The sequence below is a fragment of the Notamacropus eugenii genome, chromosome 5 (assembly GCF_028372415.1).
Source record: "Notamacropus eugenii isolate mMacEug1 chromosome 5, mMacEug1.pri_v2, whole genome shotgun sequence".
Classification (NCBI taxonomy): domain Eukaryota; kingdom Metazoa; phylum Chordata; class Mammalia; order Diprotodontia; family Macropodidae; genus Notamacropus; species Notamacropus eugenii.
In genome coordinates this window covers 15185373-15190705 of record NC_092876.1, presented here as the reverse complement: position 1 = coordinate 15190705, position 5333 = coordinate 15185373, and positions in this window count along the sequence as shown.

Here is a 5333-nt window from a genome sequence, read left to right as displayed (position 1 = left end):
AATCCTGCTCAGATCCTGTTTGTACTGGCCGAGTCAATGCTGGACTGTGCTCTGTTCCCAGCATGGCATGATAGATGCTTTCTGTGGACACTCCAGGCTGTCTTGGGTTGGAAATTTGCTTCACTCCATCTTTCTGTGGGTTCCAGAGTTCTATAATTGTTTAGTCATTTTTACAGGTATTTGGCTGGTCTTGGGGGGAGGTCTCTAGCAGTTCTCTGCTTCTACTCCATCATCTCAGCTCTGGCACAGCTAGAATAAATTTTAAAACAAGTATTGCTGATAAAGGCTTCATTTGTCAAATATATAGATAACTGAGTCAAATTTATAAAAAATACAAGTCATTCCCAATTGAAAAATTGTGAAAGATTATAAAGAAGCACTTTTCAGACAAAGAAATCAAAGCTCTCCATGAAAAAAAAAATGATGAAAATCATTCTTGGAAAGAGAAATGGAAATCAAAACAACTCTACAATAGAAGCAATGACCGAGCCATTTAACTAGCTGCAGGTCAGAGGCAACAAATTCGTACAGCATTTAGTGTCAGAATCAGGAGTTTATCCTCATCTGAAGTCATGAAAACTGAATTTAGAACCTGCCTTAGACACATTAGCTATAGGAATCTGAGCAAGTAACTCAGCCTCTGCCTACCTCAGTTTTCTTATATTGAACATGGTGATAACATAGAATCTGCTCCTATACTGTGGAGAGTTTCAAATGAAAAAAAATATGTGTAAAATATTTTGGAAAGCTTAAACTGCTATATAAATTATATCTATTCTTGTTAATACTGTTGACCCCAAAGAAAGCAGAAAATGAGGTGGACCCAAAAGTCACAAGATACATGGAACATGTGCCCTCTAATGAACGAGGCCAAGAGTTTGAGGCTAAGTCTTCTGGGGCCATTGAATCAGGCCATTCTACCCAGACTTGATCCATTCAGACTAAGGCTTTTTATGGGGGAGGGGGGTAGTCATTGTCAGACAAGTCTCAATAATTTTGTCTCTGGTCCCATTCAGTGGTCTTCAAAACTAAATATATCAGAGCTTTTGGTGTTTGCCTTAATTAACCTTAATACCCACTGATCCTCTCAGACCTACATCTTGAAGGACCATAGTTTGACATAGATAGTAATAACATAAAAGTAGGGGATTTTAATCTTCCCCCTCAGAATTAAATAAATTTAAGCAAAAAGTAAATAAAAAGAATTCAAGTGAACGAATAAAATTTTAGATAACTAGATATGTCATATGTGTAGAAAGAATTGAATAAAAACAGAAAAGAAGAAATATATTTCTTAGCAGTAAAGGTACCTTTACAAAGATTGGCCATGAATTAGGACATATAAATTTTACAGTTAAAAGCAGAAAAGGAGAAATACTAAAGTATCCTTTATAGATCACAAGGCAATAAAATATATTTAATATCAGACCACAGAAATATAGATTAAAAACTAATTGATTATTAATCAACTTAACCTTAAAGAATTAGTGGGTTAAAGAGCAAATTATAGAAACAGTAAGAACTTTCTACAAATAGAAGGATAATAGTGAGACAATATATCAAAATTTATGAAATACTGCAAAAATGATGATCTGAGGAAAAATTGTATCTCTAAATATTTACATCAATAAAAAAGAAGAAGAGCATAATTTTGAATTGGTATGCAAATAAAAAAACTAGAAAAATAGCAAGCTAAAAATCTTGAATTAAACACTAAATTGGAGATCCTAAAAATTACAGGTGAAATTACTAAAAATTGAGCATAAAAACCACTGAAAAAATAAATAAAGCTAGCATGGGTTTTATGAAAAGAAATCAATGAAATAGATAAACCATTTTAAAATTTGATTTTTAAAATGAGAGAGAGACGCAAGATAAATTGCTAGAATCATAAATGAAAAGCGTGAATTTATCACAAACAGACATGAAATTAAAGCAAATATTGGGAATTATTTTGCCCAATTTTATGGCAATTAATTTAATGATTAAAGTGAAATGAAAGGATATTTACTATATATATGTATATATATATATATATTTACTACATATATATGTTAGATCAGCAGAAGAGGAAATATAATATCTACATAGATCTATTTTAGGAAAAGACATAGAATAGTTCATGAATTAGCTTCCAGGAAAGTACCAGGAACAGATGGATTTACAACTGAATTCTATCGAATATTTAAATTTTAACTAATTTAAATATTAGAAAAAAATATTTGGAATAATAGGCAGAGAAGGGATCCTGCCACAATACGTGTAGAAAATAAACAGTATACTTATACTTTAACTAGTAAGATTAAAAACAGAGAAGGAAAATTATAGGTCAATTTCATTAGCAAAGTGAAAGTCTAAGTCACATGGAGCCTGTGGTGGGAGGAGCTTGCTGAACAGGTGGAAAAGGAAGGTAGAAAAGTAGGAGGAAGAGGCACAACAGGGCTAAAGGAAGTTAGTTATGAGAGCAATCAGAGCTAGGAAGGAAGCAGGCAAGCAGGCAGCTAGTTAATATGAGTGAGAAAGTTTGTAATTTTGATTAAGGGAATTCTGCTTGAGATTTGTTTGATGGACCTGGATTGTGGGAAGCCTAGCAGGTGAAGCCTTGGGGATGGTGTTTTTGTCTGCATTGTTTTTGTGTATAGATTTTTGTTACTATGATGGAATTGGCATTTTGGTGTCTGATTTTGGAAGAAGAGCTGACATTCCACCTACGGAACTACATAAAATGTGTCAAGGAAAGAGTCTTGATTTTAGACTGAGCAGGGAGATGAGAACTGCCCCCTGCAAATCCTCCTGAAACATTGTATCCAAGTTCATCAGACTTGTTGGGAGAATGGGAGGTTGACCAGGCCCAAGTTCTGATTACAGAAAGCATACCTGTGACCAGAATGATGATCCCCAAACTGCATGTTAGAAAACAGTAAACAACAGTGAATGAGGCTATATTAGTCAGTTTATGGACTCCGGAAGCATCAGTGAACCTATATCTACCCTGCTTCTGGTTATTGTCCCCTTGTTTCTTTTTAGCTTTTTGTCTGTTCCCCTTGTCTGTCAGTTTGTTTTCTTCAGACTTAGTACTCTCTTCCTGAAGATACCTGGTTGCTTAAACCAGGTGTTACCCCTTGTCCACACCTGTGATATGTAACCCCTGCACCTGGTGTCGATCAGGCTCTGGATGCAAGCTAGGACCTTTTGGGGCAGGGACAGCTTTATGTCCAATCTCAGCAGGATGTAACTAATGAAGAAGAGACCTTCACCCCTTACTCCAAGATTTTGGGCCCCATTCCTTTGAGGGGGGAGTGATGGGGTGTTTGTGCTCAAGCCCCACCCTAAGATATTGTTTAATGTGCCTTTTTTGTGTGATCCCTGTCATACTGTAAAGTTCTGTTGACACCAGTTGCCTAACATATTGTTTTATATTCTTATTTTTCTGTTATCCCTGGTAAATTCTGCTGACACTAGTTTTCCCACCAGGCGGACCTATGTAATAAATATGAAACGTCTTGGCATCTCATATAATAGTAATTTAAATGGGATATCTTTCCCTTTCATTAACAGCCCCATGTCGCCTGCCTGGGTCACGTCACATGGAGCCTGTGTTAGAAACATCTTGCTGAACAGCTGGAACAGTAAGAGGCAGAGTTAGAGCAGAGCAGAGAGGAAGTTAGTCATGAGAGTAGTCAGAGGTAGAAAAGATGCAGACAAACAAGCAGCTGGCTAGTGTGAATGAAAGATCTTGTTTGTGATTGGTTTAATGGAACTGATTTATGGGAAGCCTAACAGGGAGAAGGTTTGGGGATGGTGTTGTCTGCATTGCTATTGCGGATAGATTTTTTTGTGAGTATGATGGATTTGGCTTTCTGGTGTCTGAATAAATGTTTCAGTTCTGTCTTTCATGTGGAGAGTCTGTTGTATTTCACAATTCAGAATAGCACTGGGATATTCGTGGCCACCACAGGCACTGTGAATATCACATTGGCACTATAATATCACAAATAAAATCCTGCAAGGAAAGACAGTATATCTCATTTATATTATATTTATTTATATGATATAACCCACTTAAAATAACCCTAGACAGTGTAAAATGCCTTGGAAATTAAAAACAAACATGGGAACTATATAAACAAACTTATACACACACAAAACTTTTCACATACATAAAATCAGATGTGACTATTTGGATAAACATTCATTGTTCCTGTGTAGGCAGGGACAATATAATAAAAATTACAATTTTATGTAAACAAATTTATATATTCAATAACATCCAAATTTAATTGCCAAAAATATTTTACTGAGTTAGAAAAAAATAACAAAATTAATTTGAAAGAACGTAAGTCAAGAATGTCAGAAAAACTAATGAAAAAAATGTAGAGAAAGGACATGTAACAGTACAAAACCTTAATTTATATTACAAGGCTATAATTATCAAAACATTCTGACGCTGGATAGGTAACAAAAAGGTAGATCAGTAGAACAGAGTACACATACAATTAACAGAAACAAATAAATATACTCATCTTGTTTTTGACAAGCGTAAAGAATTAAAATTTGGAGATAAAATTTATTATTTGGTGAAAATTTTGGGAAAAGATTGAAGGCAGTGTGGCAGAAACTAGCGAAGACCAATGTCTGACGAGTGTTGCAGAATTTGCAGCCTTAAGGCCACATGGAGCCTTCTAAATTCTTAAGTGAGACCTGTTGATCAAATCCAAATTTTGCAAAACAAATCCTGTAAAATTTAGATTTATTCTAAAGGCCCCACTTACTGATTTAAAAGGTCACATGTAGCCTTAAGTTTACAGGTTCTCAATCTTGTCTTCATCACTTACCAAGGGAAGATAAGATCAAAATGACATAGCTATAAAGAAAGATATTACGAATAGAGGAAGAACATGGAAAATATTACTTATCAGATGTATGAATATGCAAAAAATATATGAATAAACATGAGAGAGTAAAAAGTTACTAATGAAATGGATAATTCTGATGTTTTGTTTAAAAATTTTGTACAAATAAATCAAATGAAGTCAAGATCAGAAGGAAAACAGTAAATTGGAGGGGGAGGATTTTAGATTGATTCTCAGATAAAAATCTCATATCACAAACACATAAAGAATACTATCAGATCTACAAAAATGCATGTCATTTCCCAATTGATACATAGTTTAAGGCTATGAACAGGTAGTTTTCTGATAAAAAAATGAAAATAATTTACAATTATGTATAAAAATACTAAAAATTATTATCGCTTAGAGACATGCAATTTGTAACAACCTTGAGTTATCATTTTATACCTATCAAATTGGCTAAAATGACTGAAGGGGAGT